The sequence below is a fragment of the Gnatocerus cornutus genome, chromosome 8 (genome assembly GCF_029298725.1).
Source record: "Gnatocerus cornutus isolate USDA-ARS CGAHR chromosome 8, icGnaCorn1.1, whole genome shotgun sequence".
NCBI lineage: Eukaryota > Metazoa > Arthropoda > Insecta > Coleoptera > Tenebrionidae > Gnatocerus > Gnatocerus cornutus.
Window position 1 is genome coordinate 12,860,820 of NC_142240.1, and position 22,085 is coordinate 12,882,904.

Below are 22,085 nucleotides of genomic sequence, written 5' to 3' on the forward strand. Positions count from 1 at the left end.
GTCATCAGAGTAAAACGTGAGTAATGATCATACCACATTTGTCACGTTAAATGAAATAAGAGAAATAAATCGCTTCACAAAACAATAAAACCTAGTCATACGGATAGTACCCAAACCGTCTATCCGGCTTCCCCAATTTTATACAAATTAAACAAATCATTGTTTATTGACAACGTCCGGTTGAATCGAACGAGCGTCTGCACCGAACGGATAATCTCTTGGAAACTCCCAAATGTCTGTTGCAGATTTAACCATGAGAAGAGTTACGGTCTCTTTTTAGGAATCGTAAACTTTAAGGTGCTATGAAGAGAATTGAGTTTCTACATCAAATTTAACGGGATTTTAAAGCAATATCGTAAGCAACTTCTAGATTTAAGGAAAGTCGGCTTCGACGTGAATTTCGAACGCACAAATGCGGTCAATGAGGCAATCTGCTGTTCTCCGAAACCAAGAGCGCTCAAAGAAGAATGTACTCTTTTCTCGTTGAATTTCCGAGGCTTACAACTTGATAGCACAAGGGGCGCTTTTATAGAAAGCTTTGCTTGTGTATCTATTTGTGCGATTGCCGTGTAGGCAAGAGTTCTTTTCTAGATGTCGTTGGGGGATGAATATTTCGAAGCGACATGACGATTTTTTGGGGTGGATCAAAATTAGTATGCAAAAATATTCAAGACCTGGGTGCAATGCGCACTATTTTGTCCAATTTTAGAGGCGCTGCACAACACGCAATTTTTGTTGCGATGTGCTTCATTAATTTCAAGCCTGTGTTTAATTATTATTTGTTGTTTATTTTCAATTTCTCGTGTGGCGGGCGAATCAGTCATTTATGCAGACTCTCCAATTTTTTCTCACTAAAAGTGACAATCTTTTATCTAATCCAATTTTTTTTCAGGAATTAAAACAGAAAGCGAAGAAAATATAACTGGTGAGTACCCCTAAAATCCATGATAATTATAATATGCAAGTATTTTGTTCCCTCAGCAAACTTATCTTTTATTTGATCATCCCCGCGTTTACAAACAACTGCAGACTGGCGCATTAGTCTGAAATACATATTTGCATGAATGTCAAATACATTACCGTCTTTCTGCATAATAATTAATCAATGTAAATTATTCTCTGCACGGAGTGACTTAAATTATCTCTAATACAATTATAAAGTTTCTAGAATTAAGATTTTGTAGTTTCACACTGAATTTTATAAAACGGGAGCGTAACGAAACGAATAACGTAGTATAATGAATATCTCCCTATCTGCTTGGAATTTTTTAATTCAGCTTTACAGCCATAAATCTTTTTTGTCGGCGCATTGAATAATGTAGCTCGAAAATATTATTTCAAAGTTAAACACTGCGTCGAATTTACAATTCTATTTCCGACGAATTTTTGCGTCAGAATAATCGTAAACAATTCGGATCGGGGAAAAAATGTTGTGTTAGGGCGTCTAAGTCGAGTGGAGTTTACAGAATTAAAAGTGGCCCGGAAGTCCGGCGTGATAATCCCTTATCGTGAAAGAAGCTTTAGGATTGCACATCCTCAGATGGACAACGAGTCCGCTCCTAATCCAATTGTATCCGCAGTTGGCAACAGTGTATTCCCATTTAACAATTACATGTGAATCCACTTATTTCGGTCAGAACTCTTCAGGTTTTCCGCTGACGTTTTAAAATTCCCAACTAGTTTAAACACTTGATAGTGACAGGATAAGTTTGAACTTTTGTTGAGATTAATTAACAACCAACTAAGTGTGTTTATGAGGGGTGTTTTACACAGTTACACCGGTTAATCGCCTGTTGGGGTTGTGAATGACCTCATCGAAAAAAGCGGCGAAAAAATCGTAAATAAACTTGTTCAGAGATGCGAAAAAAATAGAAAGAAATAAATAATGGCCGCACGAAGTAAAACTTTCCTCATTTGTTATTGTCATACAAAAAATTGCATGAAAATTTTTTCGGTCCGGGGATGGAAGTGAACACTGAAAATGTGTTCGACGCTGCTCAGGAAAGGAAAGACCACCTCAGTGTCTTCAGTCATCATACATCATTTTCTGTCACTTATAATCCAGGTTGTAAGAAAGAAAATCTATATTAAACTTGTTTTTCAATGAAACACTTTTAAAGGCATTACATCATCATCTATCGTATAATCTATTACTAGTTTTTCGGACATGCTAATGGAGTGCTTTTCCAGTGATTGTCAACAAATCACTTTGAAATTGAAAGCAAATTAATTGCTATTTTATTAGAATGCTAGCTATTGTTCGCGTCTCTTAATCCTTGTCCGTAACAGACGCGGAGACAAACATTCTCTGACAGACATTTATATGTTGTTGAGCCTCTCAAACATAAGGGTAAACATGCATTTGAATGTCATTCGATCCTTCAAGCAAGACTTTTTCTTCTTGGGATTTGAAACAGGGTCTGCGAAAAACAAATCAATTATTTCCTGCAAAAGAGCTTTGTCGTTAACGAAAGGTAACGGACAAAACACGTCGTTATTTTGGTCCTAAAGGAACCAAAGTAAAAATAAAATTTACATTTCTTCTCGTGCCTGGTCTAGACAACCCAGTTTGGCCAACAAATACCCCCAACGTGCCGTCGATCGAGTCACTGCCGTTTATGGTCTGCAATCACTTCAGTTCTTATCTTTCACGAAACCGTTGAACGCTACTGAGACGGATAAGGGTGAATTGACACACACTCGTGCTCATTGTAGTGCATAAAGCACACTCCTGACGAGAGGTTGTACGTGCCAGTCGTATAAAAATTGCAATTATTCTAGACAGTTCTTCGTCCCCTTCGAACTCAAAAATTTCTCCACCGAGATGAATGGCGTGTATACAGAAAAGTTGCGTCGATCGACCGGGATATTAAAGGCGAAGTTGCACTGTGAAGGATTGGAATTGCGATATTTTTATTTGGTAGTTGTGGAAAATTAAAAGCCGGTCTTTGAATGCACGTTGTAAAGTACAGCGCAGAAACAGTCTGTTAAATATTGGCTTGCTAAGTCGGCGAAAAATAAAAGCTGGCGGAGCTGTAAGAAACAGCTTTTACAGAATTTATTTCGAGTAAAACTTTCAGTGATTATCCTCATGGGTGTGCAGTATATTGTAATCGTTTCTCACTATTGATGCATACTTTAAATGAAGTTTCGCCGAGATGTCTTGAAAATTTAATCCGGAAACTCCCAAGTTTTATATAATAAAAACTATAAAGCACCTGAGATATGCATATTTATGTAAATTAAAACTAAACTTTATTTATTTATTGCTAGACCCCGAGCCATAATTACCGTCAGGGCACTTTTCTGATATAAATGCGTTCTATGAATAACAAAGACCGATTAATTCAAGAATAATAAATGGATACGAAATCTTTCAGTCGCGATTTTGTTGCGTTGAAATTTATTTCTTCCAACGATTACATGTCGTTGGCACTGCAGAATTATGCTGAAATCTGAGAATTATTGATATTTTCATTTAACTGCATGCAGGTGATGGCGACGCAGTCACGTAAAACAAACTCAGCGATTTGTGGTAAGAAATAAAATCAAGCGAGCTTTCCTAGGTTTCGGAATAAACGAGCTTCAACAGCATTATTCACGTTTTTATACACCACAGGAATGTATTCTCTTAGCGGAGGAGGCGAAAAGGATAGATGCCTACAAGGCATGACACAATTTAAAAAGCTCTTCAATCCAATTATGTCGCATTGCTTCTGTGATAAAAAGGTGTACAAGAGGCTGAGACTGTGAATAATTTAGCTTTTTATTTTGCTTTTACGGAACGCGAGTTATAATTTTATTTACGAGCGATATTAAAATGTCGGATCTATGGTTTGTTGTTTCTATTATTTTCGTTGCTGTTTCATGTAAATTGGTCATTAGTTAGGTATTAAATAAACAGTTTTAAGGGCCGTGCGAAATGTACGCGTGACCTAAAGACACACTTTGGGCGGTGGAAAAAGACCGCGGAATTAAAATTTCAGGCTCTGTGAAAGTACCTGTTGTTTTCAGAGGCAGAATGTAACTATTATGCTAGAGTTTGGTTCTTGATCTTGGTGAATTTCCCGTCAAAACCGGAGCGCTAAAGCAGACAATGGATAACAGAGAGGGTGTCTCGTACCGGGAGAGGAACTGCCGACATCCAGGATTTACCGCTTCGTGTACGGTATGGGTTCACCACGTAATTAAGCTGGAATAATCCTTGCACCGCCGTAGAAGACGCGTCATGCAGGATAATCTCTCATCCTGCCAAAACGGGGAAGTTTATCTGTGACACGCTATTATGTGGGCGAACGTGTCTTAATGTATTTAGCTTCAGATTACCCCGAGATTGATTCCGAGTGTTTTTTCCATCGCGATCAACGCGTTATCAACAAAGTCGGCGCCTCTGTGGAAATTAGAAAATTAGTCGTCACCTGAGGAGATATCTCCAGGTCTTTTTATACGAGATAATAAGATAAGCCGTACTTTCACAAGTTCTAAATCTCGGTCGGTAATATCCCCATCAGTACACGAGTATGTTTCATTTAATTCCATTAGTGAAAATCCACTAGAGACTAGCCAGGAAAACTTGCGAATCTCCAGCTCTTTCTTAATTCATCTGGCTAATTGTTTCGCGCCTGGGATCCTCGCCGCTTGGAAAAAATCCAAATTAAAATATTCATGTTACAAATTAAACGAGAAAACTTAATTGCGTTACCACTTAAAAATTCACCCTGTGTTTAAATAAGTTTATCACGTTCGACTCTTTTGTCTTTCGGCACGTCATCTCATCCGTCACGAAGACAAAACGAACAAAACGCAAATATTTACCCACGATTTTATTGGCTTTTCGATAATTCCTATCCACATACCGAGCTTTGTGGACTACCAACTGTCTGGAATCTGAAACTTATTACAAATACCACGACCGCTCGAAAACGTTCCTTCAGCCCTGCCGGAAATCTGAAACCGCATCGCGAAAAATCCTTGCAAATTTTAAAACAGTGGGCACAACTGGTGAAAAATTTGTTTTCTATTCTAACTTGTACGGAAGAAAAGCTACGATTTATCCTAGAAAGTAAAACAAAGTGGTGCAAACTTTTTCTGCACAAATAGCAAGAACTTTGTCTCGGAAGACGGAACATTTCCGGATAAAAACGCTATAAGTTTTCATAAAAACTAATTCAGCTCGTTATATTAAATAAGAGTTGTCTGCAACTCCTTGACTTTAAGGGTTCTTTTGTTAGAATTATACAACCGTATAATATAGGATTAATTGAATTTTCGAATTCGCGATATGCCAACAATGAGTGCGAGAAAAACGGTGGCGAAAACCGCATCTTTCCATCTGTCGTAGTTCCGGAGATAGGGAGCATCGAAAATTCCGGAGTTTCAAAATTTTTGCCGTTTGACGACTACCAGAAATTTCAATCGCTTCTAATTCAGTTATTTACGTTTTGCTCACTTTTTATGCTCGGTGCACATGTGTACATTCCTGCATTGATTGAATATTGTCAATATCAAACACACATTCCTCTTCGATGTGACAGAGCTGCAGTGTTGTCGATACATATTAGCCATTACCATTAAGTAAAGAGCGGAAAATATGGAAGAGAATTTGCTAAATGGCAGCAAATATGAAATTGGAGTTAAGAATGTGCAATGTAGCCCCAAATTCTAGAAATATTATACAGGGTGATAAAAAAACGTCTATGCTACCTACCATGTTGTAGTTAATTCTTTCCTGAGCCCAAAACTGAAAACCAAAACATAATATGTGCTTTTTAAACCAAGATAGAGGCGTTTTTTGTAAACGATCAAACTCTACTTGGTTAAAATTTTTATAACAATTTTATAGTTTGAAATTAGATTTTTTTACATTTTTTTTCAACGTTGCAACACTGTAAAGCTATTAATATTAGTTGCTTAGTTACGGAGACTGCCGAACCTAAATTTGATAAGAAAATGTTGAGCAGCATTGCCAATTTTTTCCTTTGGAAAAAATTCGTTTTGTTTAGATTAATTTTGTTTAAATTTCTGAAATCGAATTTATTAGAAAAAGTCTGTAATTAGTCCCGAAAGAGAATTTCTAGAAATTGTATTTTTCGTAATTTAACACAAGTAAATAAACAAATTTAGGGCCGGTTTACACAATGATTTGATTGCGATGAAGCTAATCTGAAACTAATTTGATAACAACTGACATTTGATTTATATAATATTTATATAATATTTTTTATTTAATTTTTGAACAATTCGATTTTTGATTCAAAATAACCTCTCCAATTTTCACGAATCCGGGGGCTCTTTACTCTGAAGGTATGCCTGAATATAAAACAAGCTTATAATCAATTATATAATTCCGTCTTCGTTCTGTCAGACCCCGTATTTGCAACATGAAATTCCGGAGATCAACTAAATTACAAAGAACTGGTTTTGGAAGTTGCTGAATAGTTTCTGTGCAAATGAGACCCAGGAACCTCTTCTGAATCACACACGTTAACATTATTAACAAGATACTTCGGATGTGCCAGGAAAACTTTACATCTGAGTAATTAAAATTAAAGGATTTCTGCAAGAGTCTGCGAAACAGCCGAGATCAAGTGGAGGGTGACTCAGTGTTGCATTTAGTTGCAGGTTCATTAATTTTGTATGCACATTGAGCTATATTTAGTTGAAGTAAAAATACAAGTTTATTAACGAAATTAGCGGAAACGTGATTATTTATTCATACTCTAGGTAAATACGCGGATGGAGACGTGACGTGGAAGAGTGCATCATTATTGATTGTATCGTGCATTATTAACATCTGCAAGCAGTTGTTCGACTAAATTCTGAGAACTTCATTGAAACATATAATATTGAAGGAGGGTTTCCAAGTAGTACTTAACGTTTGCTCGTCGGATATTAAAACGGGTCACCTTTGTAATTTTTTATCGTGTTTGCTGTAGAAGTCAAGCTGAAAAAACGCATGGCGAATGAACTTACTTTAGCAAGATTGTGTATCTCAAGCGCAATGTACTGAAACATTAAATGGGACATAAAAAATAAGGAAAACTTTCTTAGATATGAAATTTCTTCACTTTTAATTAAAGTTGGAAGCTGCGAACCAACATAAACACTTTGTAATTAGAAATGAAAAAGGTAGAATTCCGTTAAAACTACTCGCTAAGAAATCCGGAATGGTGACTAAACGTGACACCGCCAAGGCGGGAATTTCATCTCAAGCAACTAGTGAAGCTTATTTTTGCTATAGCACTAACTATTCTAATAATAGTGACATCACGCTCACGAAATAAAGCGGTTGCGTGTGAACTACTCGAGGAAATATTCTCTGAAACAACCGAAATGGTAGCCTTGTCACATTTGACGCCAACATTCCAATTAACTCACCTTAGAGAGCCATATTTTACAATTTTTTGTTGATGAATTTAATTATAGGGGCATTATGGAGAAAAAGCGTGGGCCTGGAAGCTTTTCAAACACGGCTCAAGGTTAAATGAATTTTATTCAGAAGTTTATTAACGTGACGAGGTTTCTTAAAAATTAGAGCTTACAAATCCTCATTTTTTTCTAATTAGTTTGCGTGGTAGGTGTGGGCTTTTACTTTTAAAGACAAATTTCTAAAAGCTTCGATTGGCTGCACACCTGGTGCGCACCAAATGTTGTTATTTTTGCGTCACCAGGTGATGAAATTTTTAATAAGCACTTTGAAGCATTTGAAAATTTAAATCGTGGAGTTTCATCGTCAAGTGTGTGCTGATTAAAAATAGAAATTACATCTCCATGCAGTTGTTGGAGTTTCCTGTGTGAAATTTTTAATTAAGTTGTGACACTCGGTAACATTTCCAACACGTGTGTCCGATTAAAAACTAAAAACTAACTAAAATCAGCACACAGCTCTAAATCACAACATCGAACCCGGAACACCTGTTCGGAAATCGTCATTTGAAACAGCCTCTGGCGCTGTTTGATTGCATATAGACGTAGGCCGAACCGAGATTATCTGCCATAACTACAACCACACAGTTCTAATTACTGGAGGCCATGCTAACGAGTACCGTAAAGCATGCTATTAGCTTCGTTAGCCATACGTTTTGTTTTAGTAATCCTGCGACTACCAATTTAGGGTTAATCCTTCAATGGTATTAATATAGATGGTGGCAGTAACGGCCACTAACTCGACACAATCAGCAGTTACGTCCCATACAAACGCATAATTCGGCCTTAATAATCTTATGTACCTTCTGATAATTAACAACGCTTCAACGAACACGCCGCCCCCGGACAACTTTTCTCATTAAAGAAAAAGATTCGGCTGTGATTGATTATTCGAGACGGATTTTGATGAAATTTATCTCGAGATATTGTACTAGTCGTTCGGCCAACTTTAACTTTGTTGGCGATAGGATTCGAATCCTTTCACAACACTGTGGGCTTATTGATTTGACTTGTTCGTGTTAAAAGAGGGAAGGGATAAGCTCCAATGAAAAAAGCTTCTTCGATGGAAGTTTTTGCGTGAATGCGCTACACCTATCAGAATTAATTCGTGATTAGCCAGTGATGGCTAAAGGCGCTTTTTCGGTGATTAAGAACTTTTTCCCTTGAGTGAGTAAATATTTTACTGGAGGAGTAGGAGGTAATTGTCCGCAGAATTGCCAACGAATTCTCAAGTTCGATCGATGCTAAACCTCACTTTTATTACCGACAAACAAAAATTAAATTATGTAAACGTCCCTCATTTATCGGTGGCGCCATATTCACGTCGAAACAATTATATTCAAACAATGCACTACCGCTATTAGGTACACTAACTATCACGATGAAACGTTTTCAGTTTCAAGCTTCAAATCAATTAGACATTGGCGCTGATTCATTTAAGACAAAACCTTTTCACAAAGTATAATTTTACAATTGTTTCAATCGATGGTCGCAGTAGAAGATCGAACATATTTAAAACCTGTCAATTTTGGTTTATCTAATTTTTTCCATTAGTAGTTTTAGCCTGTGTAATTTGAGAATGATTGATAGGAAAATGACGAGACAAACTATATTTTTGAGCTCTTTCCAGGTCAAATATTTATTCTTTAGCTAAACTAATTGAATTTTGGTTAAAATGTTAAAAGCAAAGTTGCCGGCCGTTTACTTTCTTGAGCTGGCAGAATTTAGCTTTGAGAATTAAACTGTCAGCGAGAATGTTATTCTATTATTTAATTGATTGATGAGTATTTATAGTAAAAAATTCTTTATTAAATCGTGATAAATAAAAATCGAAACTATGAAGCAAAAAATATAGACGGATTTTTATGTTTTTATTCTCAAATTTTTTTATAATGGAGAAAACTTCTCAGATTTATTAAATTCTTTAATTTATTTCCTCACATTTTTCCTTAGAAATCCCAAATCACTTAAATTTTTTATGCTTTAAAGCGGTTTGACACGATCACACTTTTTCTCAAATTTTTACGAATACAAATTTAAGAATTTTTCTTTCAAATTGACGTTCAAGATTTGTCACAAAATTAATGCAGAAAAATGTTCGCTAACCTCCAAATTCAGCGGTTTGGGGATTTATTATTTTCACTTGACGCATTGTTACTGCGCAGAATTGTGAAATTATTTTCTTTTAAATTCTGCAATAGTTTTGCAAAAATATTTCTCCAATTTTGCTGTTTGTTACGAGAATATTTGTTTGAAAGTATGCCTTTAGATTTTTTTTATTTCTAAGTTTGCAATTTGCTTTAGTTGTTACATTTTTGGGACTCAATATTTTAAACGACTTCAAGATCATCAAATTCTTTGTTTTTTTTTTGATCTGAAATGTTTATAAACTTTAAAATCCTTCGATTTTATCGAGTTTATTGGACTTATTGCTGTTATGATATTTTTCTTTATGTATATCCATTTTTGTATCCTATTATTTTTGTTATTGTCTAAAAATTCTGGATGTTTTACGTTAATTAACTAAGTTATTGTCAGTGGAATTTACTCTTTAGACGCTATATATTTTTCCCGGTAAATGTATTTAGCTTATTCTTTGTTATAAATTTTTTTAGTATGCACTGCTTTGTTCTTTTGGTTTTTTACCAAGCAGAATTAACTCACAAATGCATTTTTATGAATATATCGAAATTTACTTTCGAATGCTGAAACAATTTTTAATGGCAGCATAATCAAAATTTGTGAAGTAACTCTTCTTATTAAAACGCGTTAAAGACATAAAGTTCCATCAATTTTAAGCGAGAATAACATAAAAGCTTCAAATCTGTGTAAATAATTTAACAAGGTATTAGCGACAATTACAAACTCCTCTCGTTTTTCAGCATGTGAACTTTTATAACAACCTCCGCTCGAAGCTCGCCTTCTAAAATATTAAAATAATCTCCCTAACAGTTTCAGAATTTTTGAATACAACATTTCCATTCGTAAATGTTTTCTTTTCACTATCCCTGAATATAAATTTCAACAAACGCCTTTGTAAGAGACGCTGCTCCCTCTTGTGAAAGAGGCAATCTTTTGTGATTTCCCCAAGAAAGAAACAATTAACTAGAAGACAATACGTGACACGGGACTTGACGACATGGTCGGGGGTGCTGATAAACTGACTGATTGACTGGGTTTATCATCCCCAACCGCGTCTTCCAGAACAAGAGTTCCGATTAGTTATTGCCCTGAGGGTGGCAGCTTAACACTTGTCTTGGTGATATTTGAGTTTAAAATGCAATCAGCGAAGAGTGTAAAGTTGCGGAAAGGGGTTAAACTTACAAATAAAACGATGATTGAAATTCACAAATCGCACCCCTGTGGGATTAACAGCCCACAAACTCTTGAGGTGTCAAGGAGGTAACTGTAATGTGTTATTTCCGGAAGTACACATGCCTGCAATCTAAGCAAAACTTGCTAATTTCCCAAGTTATTAGGAGTGATGATACTTGCATGTTCTATGACGTTCAATTACCATTATTGGATGAATCTTAACGCTGATGTTGATAATTATGCAGGCATCAAGGCGATTTTCTCAAACTCCATTAAAACAATTAATTTATGAGGCTACAAGACATTGTGTGAAGTTTTAGTTTTCATTCGTTTCGTGAGCTGATATAAATATATTTGGGTCATTTATCACCGTTAATTGTTCTCGTTACTGCAGGTCATGGGCGCTGTAAGCGGGTCATTTAAGCATTTTAATGAATGAAAAGTTATGATGTTGTCGTGCCAAAACCCATTTAATCACGAATTAGTGTGTAAAATCGTCAGAAATTAACAAGGCGATGGCAGTAATTGTAGCGATTTTTTCGTCGCCGGGGTTGTTAATGATCCCTAAGACTCCTCGTCAGCTGTAAAAAATTGCGATCGATTGGAGTATTAATTTTAAAAAGTCCTGTCTAATTGTGTAGGATTTATTGTTATCGGTGTTACTAAACCGTCTCACTTAACAATGAAAATGATTAGGAGGCACTAAAAAGGTGCATATTCATGTCCGATGGTACAAAACATGAGCAAGCCTTTGTCATGAAAAGAGAAATTTCCTTTGTTGATTTTGTTGGTATTTGCAGAAATGCCAACGTCTCAATTATGCATTCCCCTCGTCGAGTTCCTCCTCAAAATATGCGTTTACACGCAATTCTACAATATAAATTTACATATTTATAAATAGATAAAGAGGTTCCCTCTCGTTTTTAAAACCGTATTTGCTCGGGCCGTAATAATGAAAATTCCTCGCATCGCCGCGTAAAAATTGCAATGGCAGGAATTATTCGTTTTCGATTTCCTGCGACATCGAACATGATTAAAGCAGACACTGCGTCCTTTCGGCCGAATCAGTTCAAAGTTTCATTATTCAAAGCGTTTGCTTTGTAGGGAGCGAGATTTATAGCGGAAAAGATACATGAAAAGAAATTACTACTTTCGAACTAAAATTATAGGATTACATTTGATGGATCGTTCGCATGCACCTGGAAAGAAAAAACCTCTTGCAGTGCACGACGTCGGGAAAAAAATCTGCGTGCCGCTATTTCATTGATCCACACAATATTTGCGCTAATTAACACGAGTTTGTTCTTCAAATAAATTTACATGCAAATTATTACGTTTTATTTGAACAAGTGTACAACGTATAAATAAATTCCCTGTAATTGTGAAATTTAATTAGATCGATCCGATGAGCCTACGGACAAAGACAACATTTTCGCTTGAATCAACGAATTAATTTCCAATCAGGAAAACACTGAGCAGCGGTTGAAAAAATGTAATTACATTATTCGAGTGCACTCTGTGAGAGACATTTTCATTTGTGAGTCGTGTCTTCAAATGTAATATGCTTTTTAAGTTAAACAAACCGAGTGAAATACTAATTGTCTCTTCTTTGTAAACGAGAAAACTTTAGAAAAATTCATTTTGCTCACTCCGACGACATCGGTTTTTTCTGGACGCCTCTTAAAGGACGGTGATAATTAAAATTTTCTCACTCTTGAGACAATTACGAATTTCATTCACTCGCTTACACTAAACCGCTTTCTGAAGGAACCCTCAAGTTTCAACATAAATTTCGTTACAATAATTAAAAGCTATATTTTCATTCCCGTGCGCAAAAATCGATAATTTGCATAAATTTCAACTAAAACGATGATTTTATTCAGACCTTATTTCTTCGAGTTAAGTGGCACGAACTCTCTTTTACCATACATTTATTTTAGCAAACAAATTTGAAATACACCGCAATTCTAATTAGCACTAGCAATTAAAATCACGTCTTGTGACATCATTTTTATTACACCTTTTTATCAAAGACAGGTTCAAAACGACCACGGGCAAAAAATTACCAAACGACGACATTTCAAACTTCTCGACTTTTAAATCAAAAGCGACAAATCACACCAAACCAGGTAAATAAATGTTTGCAGCGTTAATTAAGTTTTCATGCTATGAACAAATTTCGATGAATGCAAAACAGCGAAGCAGCGACTTTAATTATGTCGTCTTGAAGTTGCAAGTGCTGAAAAGACACTGGTCGCGCCGTGGTTAGTGTTTTTTATTTTCACATATATTTTGTGATAGTTAGATATTGTACACAATAGTCGTAATGAGTGTGCTTCATATTCAAATGTTGGTTTCCTGTCATGTATAGAAATAATGATCTCTGAAATTGTCAACATTTTTATTAGCGAGCGAGAAAGTTTTCAATGGGTGTAAATTAATCTAATAACGCCGTTTCTCGATCCTAAAGACGCCGAATATAGAAATCAACGCATCCTTATCTCCTCACCAAACTTATCTATAATCTAACTGATGGCTCATCTTCGTAACACATTATGTACAGCATATTAAACAGGGTAAGGCTCCAAAGTAAGCTGATCCTAAATTAAGATTCAATCCACACATCTCGAGAAGTGTGCATGTTGGAACAAAGGTTCACCAGATCAGATATTAAAAGCCTGCCTCCTGATGATAACTGGAGCAAACCCACCATTGACAGCAGTGGTAACGACAAGGAGACACGTGTGGGTCCTTTATTAATTAAATTCTCGGGCCGGGGTCAGGAAGTCTCTTTAATATTTTATTATTCGTGCGAAATGTCGAAAGCGTCAACGGTCTAATGAAGGATATCCAGAATGGAATTAGATTAAGCACCGGGTCCCAAATATCCGATTGTTTTTGCACGTTCCGACCAACCAGGTCTTCCTTGGGCCACTAATTAATTGTTTTTTGACGTAATTAGATTTTTAAATTTCCAGGGGGCAAAAATGGTGGAGGCGCCGGGGTAAGAAAGTTCCATTCTCTGATTTCATTACTTGTGTGTATTCAGCAATCATACAAATTATTTCCCACTTTGTGCTCCTTATATTTATGGTCCCAGTTGCGGGATATTAGAACGCACTTTCCGCTTTGTTTATGCGTGCGGCTGTAATTGTTAATCGATGTAATTTGACCGCAAAGTAAATAATTTCTGTTATTATATCCAGCAACAGCAGTGTCGACAATAAAACGCTCTTAGAAGCTTTAATAGAACATGAAAGGCTGAAAATGTCGTCCTTGAGCCATCAATTTCTCAACGACATTTAGAGAGGTCGCGAAAAAACACATTTTTTGCATAACGGATGTCAGTTCTTGAAGGGATTTCCCTTCAGCGTTTAAGATCGATGTGAAATCCATATTCACACGAATAATGCAAATCACCGCAAATAACTTGGGTATCTACGTGTGCGTTTGGTGTGCTCTCTGGCATTAATAGTTGACGACGGAATCGCGACCGGAATACTTAAGTGACAACGAATTCACCACATCACCAATATTCACGTCCAGTCTAATTAGTCAAATTGCTGCAGCAACGTCAAATTGAATGAGAGTACAAGCTCGATGGAAAAGTGTTACGAGAACAGACGTTCTGACGTCAATAGATTGGTTAATTGCGGTATTGAAGTACAAATATTTCGACCACAAGTACGACTGGAAAGTTTTACGAGCAGCGCGGCACGACTTTCTCTTTAATGGGTGGATTCAATTGGCAGCAAAGTGGATGGATCCGACTTAATCGAACGATCGGGACGGCAAATGACGTGCGTTTTATCTGTTTAGTTAAATTCTGTTTTAAATCAACATAAAATTCCGCTAGGATTGTTTTGTGCAATTAGTTGAGTTGAGACGACTAATAAGATCTGTTGTTCAAGACACAAAAACAAAGGTACAGTTCTGCACTCCTAATTGAATAACTGTCTCTGGGTTAAGCGTTGAACTTAGAATTTAATACAATTAAATTAGAGGCAATCAACTGCATCCCAAGTTGTGTGTAGATTCGTTTTTTGCGACTTTACGTAAACACTGCGAAAACAATCTATTTTTACAGGGCAACCGGAAATAGACGCCAAAAATGAGTGGCCCGCATGGTGCAGCGAAATAAAAAGCAGCCGTTTCATTAAAACACCCGTGGGCGTGCATATTCCAATTTTAATCAAGCATCATCACTTACACTTGTCAATTAAATTCAAATTAAATCATCCACAGATGTCCCCAACTGAAAGTTAATTTGAGCAAAAATAACCTTGACGAGATATGAAATATTAATGGCGGTTGCTCGTAAAATCTTACGATCCTATAATGTCGAGAATTTGTCCACATATGTCGCTACGTCCTTTTCAATAAGCTATTTTTATTGATTTGTTCACATAAAATGTCAAACTGTGAGCACTGCCTTTTTTATGTTACCAACTGGCAATAACAATTTTAATCAAACCGATAAAATCATTTTAATACAATACCGCCAGTCCGAACCTGTAATTGAGTCAATAGAAACCTGGTACCGCATGTAAATACAAATACTCTGTGTCATGAGTATGAAAAATTGTTTGGATTTTATTCTACAGCCCAAATTCGAATTTATTACAAAAGTCATAGAATTTTCGAGGGTATTTCTGTTATTTGTGATAACTTTCGATTAAGCAGAATTACTGCAATGACAAGTTTCTCTCATATGCCTTCTGGCATTTTCCCATCTCCCTAAAACAACTCAGCTAGCGGTTTATCTCATGTCAAATGCACGTTTCTACGGATTCCGGTATTTTGGTTCAATCACGCTGCTTGCTTTTGCATACAGTGGAAGAGAAGATGGATGTAATTTTTAAAGAGTCGTACACGGTTTAAATAGAAAGATCAGATTTTAAAGCTGCCTCTAAAAGCGAACGTTTATCTCGCATATTTTCTGCCATATTTCTTCAACGTTCGTTTTATTCCACTTTATCAAGAGGCGAAATGAAAGAGGAATAAATGGGAAACTGTCATAAATGCAGAAATGGTGGATGCGCCGGGTTAGTGTAACACAGTGTTTTTTTTGTTTTATTCTACTTATAATAACCACAAACAAAAGGTTTAGATGTAAAATTACCTTCCATATTTCTTGATTTAATTAAGGTAAAACCTGCTATAACATCTAAGTAAAATGAATGTTACATCTGCTATAATCTTCCCCATAAATGACAACCGCGAAATTTAGTTGCAAATTTTACGACCCTATTCTGGGAGATGAGATTCGAACAAAACACTTTATACTTTTCTCCATTTAGATGATATTTTATATTTTAATGAAAACTTGTCCATCTGATAAGACGCCAGGATATGTTTTCGTAAAAATACGTTCCATTTTACATGTAAATCACTTTTCAACATAACTCTCAGAGACATATTCTAAATATTAAAAATTCCAGCTGACAGTTTACTGCCGACAGGTAATTATTTCAAACCTTCACATATTATTGTGAAGCTTTATTTCATAAAAATCCCATAAATAATTTTACTGCTGTTTAAGAATTTCTATCATCAGCTTTATTGCACTTATATACCGTGATTTATGGAAGCGACTACTTTGCCAACACGATAACGTTATTGCTCGATATCTAGACACATTTGCTTCTTCCGCCATAAATTTTTCATTATTACCGAAATAATATAATAAAAGTTTTGTGGTATCCATGTCATCACACCATTTGCAGAAAACAAAAGGAAGTAGACAAGATTTAACACAAGTTACGATCCCATTAACTCGAGAAATTTCATCTAAGTGGAATGAAAATGGTGGTCATTTAATTTATGTCTACAGCTTGAAACTGAAAATAGCTATTTCTGAATTTTAGTTGTCACAGTACGAATTCATTGAGTAGCATGTTCAGTTTGAGAGTAATGCAATTTGCAAGAGGGCACAGAGTATGTGGTCTGTCTGCATTTTAAATGGCGCCCTTGGTTTAATGGATCGAAGTGACAAGCATACCAGTAGAATAGACCCAAATCCGCATAGTTTAAAACCGATGAGCAAATATTCCGGACGTGACATTATATTTATTTTTTTAGGTGTTCGTGAGCATCGTTGTTTACGCTAATTTGTTAGGAAAGGTGAGTACTATGATAATGTTACGTGTGAGAGTATTCCCTTAGTATTATTATTGTTATTAGAATAATTGCAACGTGTCGTGTGAGGTGACAATTATGCTGGTTCATGCACAATGCAATCACAAAAGCGGTATTCTAAAAGAGATATCTGGAATGACATTAGCGTCAGATGTCATACGAGTCAAAAAGGACGGCGATAAGGCCAAGCAAGTTTTTGTTGTCAAATGAGATTGATGTTTTTAAAGGAAAAGCGACAATATTACGCGCCACTCAAAATTTTTAGAGGCGAAATGGTGGATGCGCCGGGTCAATTATTTTTTTAAATTGGTCTAGTGGTATTAAGTATAACAACTTCTGATCCATAAGTCATATAAAAAACAACACATTTTTTATTATGGCATAGGAAAGGAAACAGACACAATAAAACGAACGTTACTCCATTAATATTATGAAACCTTTTTTTACGAAGTGACGGACGTTTCAATTAATTTTTTTACCATTTATTGAATCAAATATTGAAACAATGGTCTGAATTGTTATAATTAAAATTGGCATGTTTTTAAAACCTGTTCGGTAGCCGAGACAATTTCAAATCCGTGCAAACTCAGATCAAATTTTTTTTAATTTACTTTTGTATCGAGCAAATTTCGCATTTATTAATGAACGTTTGGTTAAGCTCCCGGCTCACGTTATGCGTAAACACGTTGATTTTTCGTAGCGCGTGCCCCTAATGGTTATTGCGTACACGGCAATCCATCATAGATGTGGCGATAAGGAAATAATCGGCATTTCAGAAACGTGGGAGAGCTCACACGTGTGCACAATCCTAATTACTTGTCATTTTTCCCGATGCATGAATTCCGGTCGAATCAATTAAATCCGATCGGTATCATGTCAGATTTTTCTCGTCCTACACAAAATGTTTCGATGCTGGCAAATGGTTGTCGGGTTTCTTTAGAAATATCGGTACAGAGTTCCGGAGCCGGCGGCATGTCACGCAAACTAAAGGATACTTAGCCAGTTTGGGCGCCGCCGCCACGCCGCCTCCAGGAAACTAGCGCGTGCTGCGGACTACGACGAGGACGTGCTTTTCTGTTCGGACTAACTCTACTTATAGATGAATAAGATTTGCGACCAGTCTTATCTGTGACACATTTATCTCCATTCAGGCGGGCTCTTTTGATATTTTGCTGCTTCCGACAAAGTATTAAGCGCACTTTTTCATAATATAGTGGAGCAGCAGGAAGGAAAACGTTTCAGGAGAGAAATTACCTGACCTCACGCTGACATAAATGGGCTCGGATATTCGGCGATAGAGAGGTGATCAAGACAAGTTAGAAAAAATTAAAATACAATTCTCGCGTGGTACAAAACGCGCCGAAATTAATTGATTTGATGCGTCAAACGCAACTTCTTTTAAGCCGGGGTTAAATCAATCAAAAACACGTCTCTTTTCACCCCTTAAAGCCTTCAATAAATTGAAGCACAATTTATTTAATCATCGTCGCATCAATCACCATAATCAAATTTAAATATTTGTAATTAAAGCGAGATTTTAATCAATTAATTCATTTAATTAAATTGAGAATTTGATAAATTTAATGCGTAGTGTATTTGATGGCAGGTAGAAAAAAACACGAATTAGCGTTAACGAAATTGATGGGCTTTTCAATTTCATTTTCGGTCGTGCTCCGGCAGAAGCTATTATTGTATTAAAAGGGAAGCTGACATGCCAAAATTTATGTCGTTACCTTGAGAAGGGAAAGACAGAAGAATTCGAGAAAAGGCCCAAATGGACCGAATACGAAATTCGTCGACACCAAAGGTCAGGTATTAAGAAAATTGTGTATAAATTTAGTTTTATCGATTGGGGACTTCTCTTTGGTTTACATGGCACGTAATGCTCATTGTAATTGAGCTAATGCAGAGACAAGATGTTAATCCGTTCGAAATGTTTTGTCCATTTGCAAAATGCATTAAAATGACCGGCGAGAGCGAGGATGCATGAAACCAACACATATGGTCTGTTCGTTAACAAGTTCTAAAGTTTGCTAATATTACAGTATACAAAGTAGATGCATGACGCCCCCAATAGATAGCACAGCTGCGCCAGATCCGTTGTTCGGAAATTTCCTATGAAATATTTACCGTTAATTACCGTCCCTCTTCTAACCGAACTCGTCAGAAACTTTCATCAATTCGCCCCTGTGTAAATTTTTAATTAAGTATTTAAATTAAATGAAGAATGCTCGAAAACTTTAAGTCTTTAGAAATGCTGGTTTGCATTAAACTGTGTGGAGTTTCGTAAAGACCTCGCGCTTCGGTTCATACTTTCCGATAAACTTTGTCTTTAAAATTGTCCTATTTAAAATTCCAACTGGCGGCGACAACAACAAACTTCCGCGCAAATCGCTATTGTCCAATTATTATCAAGTAATGCAATTAATCCCAAACTAGTAGTTGAACCGGCAAAGAAAATCCCAACTTGACGCATTAATCAAACGATTCACTAATTAACACTACTCATTTTTTTTCCCACTCAAAATCGAATAAATCTAAGAGACTGCCCTGTCTACTTAATGTTGACGAAAGTAATTAGACCGTAATTAAAATTTTCCGCTTATTATGCGAATATTTTTGGCGCATCCGCCATTTCCATTTTCTAGGTTCTTAATTAGTAACGATTTCCATTTTTCGCTTTGAATAAGTCCCGCGCATTTCACATTCAAATGACTCAAAAATGCCTCCAGCCAATTAAAGGTGCGAAACTAACGCTTTTGTGAAGTACTTCCTTGCGGCCGTAAGGTCCGAATGCTAATTTTGACCGCTCTAGGGCCACTCCATTTGCTTCCGCAATACCCATAAATTAGTCCTATTTGTACCTATTATTAGGTCAATTCTCAACAACTTCCCGAATCGGACAAACGGATACTCGACATGTCAATAGATGGCCGGAGGCTTGCGCCAATCCGACTTCGGATAATTGACCATTTATAATAACCCAAGCCATTCCATGGAGAGCTAATCCTATTTGAAAAGTTAAACCTCCAGATTAAGGGGATAAACATGCTAAAAAAATCTTCGGGCTAGATAGTCCTTGAATTTCATCATGCGGAACGAATCACAATGAAATGACGGTACTGTTTTATTTAATCTCACTTCTACGTGTATTGTACATAATCATCACCAATTGCAATTTAATTTTGATGTTTATTGGTCTCTATGTTTGTACCACATTTTCGTTACAAAGTATCTGGACAGATAATTAGGGATTTATTATTCAAAATCTGTTTCAAAATCAAAATACGTTTGGTGTGAGTAAGCTTTGTGGAAATAAAATAATCACACAACTTCTTTCGCCGTTCTTTTCTGTGCAAAAAGGTGAAAATGCACTTGAGCGGTATTTTAAGATTGCTGACAATCCGACCACAGGAGCGTTAAGACCGCGACAAAAACAGGGAAATCCAAACGTTAGAAAGCTTTTTCTTTGGGAAATTCGCTGTGTCTCTGTGATGGCTTTATAACGTTACAATTAAGCTCTTAATTATATAAGTAATCAAGGTTTGAAACGCCTCAGGCGCTCTTTTTAATTTTGATGGCTTGTTCAGACGCTTATTTGAATTTTTTACGAGTTTAAATCCGATTTAAGTCTTAGAGTCCCTCTACTCTTCCATGCAATTAGATATTATTCAAGAGGGAGCGTCTGTTGATGTTTGCTTACATATTTTAATTATTCGGAGAAACATGTATCCAGCATGTGCTCACAGCAATAAATTAGACCAAGCATTTGGTCTGAGAGTTCAATACTTCTAATGAGTTACACATGCACCTGTGGCCATAGTTGAAACCGCCTCTAGTCAAAATGTGGGTTGTAATTAAAACAGCTCCACCACGCAAAAGTTTCTTTCGCGATAACAGAAAATAAGATTCAATAATGACCTCCTCGACTATTCAATTATAAATATCGATTGCGGAAGGCGAAGAAGAGAGACAATTTAATGAGCACGCGAAGTTCAGGTTTAATTAATATTAATGGCCCGAATCGGGACTTAAATTGGCTCTCAAAGACATTTTATGGCTAATATTCTTATATAATTTATCAAAGGCGGGAATTTATTCGGCCAGTGGTGTTCATAAATTCTCAGCCTATTTCCACTGCAGATTGCAGGTTGGTTAATAGACGATAAATAAGACGCATTGCCTTAATTGCCTGGAGAAAAAATGAAGACCACAAGTGGGCGACACTGAGGGATTCTCACCTTGACTAAGTGATGCTAAAATGATTGCTCAATTAAAATTTAAAGCGGCTCAATTATTAACGGGATTTAACGGGGCCCCCGTTGGCTTTAACGCTAAGCACCGCTTAAAGCTCTAGTAAGCGTAGATGAGATGGGACAACGATATAACTCGATGTTTAACCCGATCGTGTGTTAAATACACAAACAGGATATCAGATCCGTTTCCGACTCTTTCAGTATTCTCAAAACCTACAAACATCCATAAATAACGACGCAAAAATAGTGGCAACTACATTTATTTCCTCAAATAAGCTAGCCACTTGGAGCCCCAATAAATTTTTAGAGCTTTTCATTCCGGTTCGCTAAAAGGATTCATTTTTACCAATCGCCCGTCGCAACTGACATATATTGTTTGTTTCCCGCGAATTTTGATTGAAAACAACTCCATCTGAACCGCAATCAGAACTCTCAACAATAATCGAAACTCCCTGTTTTTGACATATTAATTCCGGACAAAAACCGACACTGCACAAAAATGTTTAATTAAATCGCTAATCCATTGATGTGAAACTTGTTGACTTCGAGTTCGAGGGTCAATAATTCAATGCAACGGTGTAATTACCCTCGATTTGATTGGAAATTTCATCGGGGATGCAAAAACAGAAGACGGAGTTCAATTGGAAACTCGAGCTGAGAGCAGTTTTTGTCATAGTTAATTAAATGAAAATTTGACTATGAGGATTTCTTCATCCGCGTTTTTTACAACCATTCGTGTTTCCAAAGTAATCTAAAGAGAAGAAAAAACTTACAACCGAACAAAATGAAAATGTTTAATTAAAAGATGCGTTCATTTCACTGTATGTACCGCCGCGCCAGAGGGAAGAATTCTACTCTTTTTGTTCTAAATGGATAAAAAAAATAGTAAACAAAATGTGGGATAAAAAACTAACATCAAATTTGTAATGAGTTTGCTGATTTAATTGGGGT

General features: G+C 36.3%; 1 protein-coding gene across 2 annotated transcripts in view; it reads left to right on the forward strand.

Moving 5' to 3' along the window:
- Nucleotides 1-908: 908 nt before the first annotated feature.
- LOC148169956 (uncharacterized) overlaps nt 909-22,085 on the forward strand; it is a 56,510-nt gene continuing 35,333 nt past the window's right edge. The window contains exon 1 of one of the 2 annotated variants that reach the window (XM_088043814.1): nt 909-925. The gene's annotated coding sequence lies outside the window, so the exon portion shown is untranslated. Of the gene's footprint in view, nt 926-16,843; nt 16,864-22,085 lie in introns of those variants that run through there. The other variant, XM_088043813.1, reaches the window with a different exon arrangement.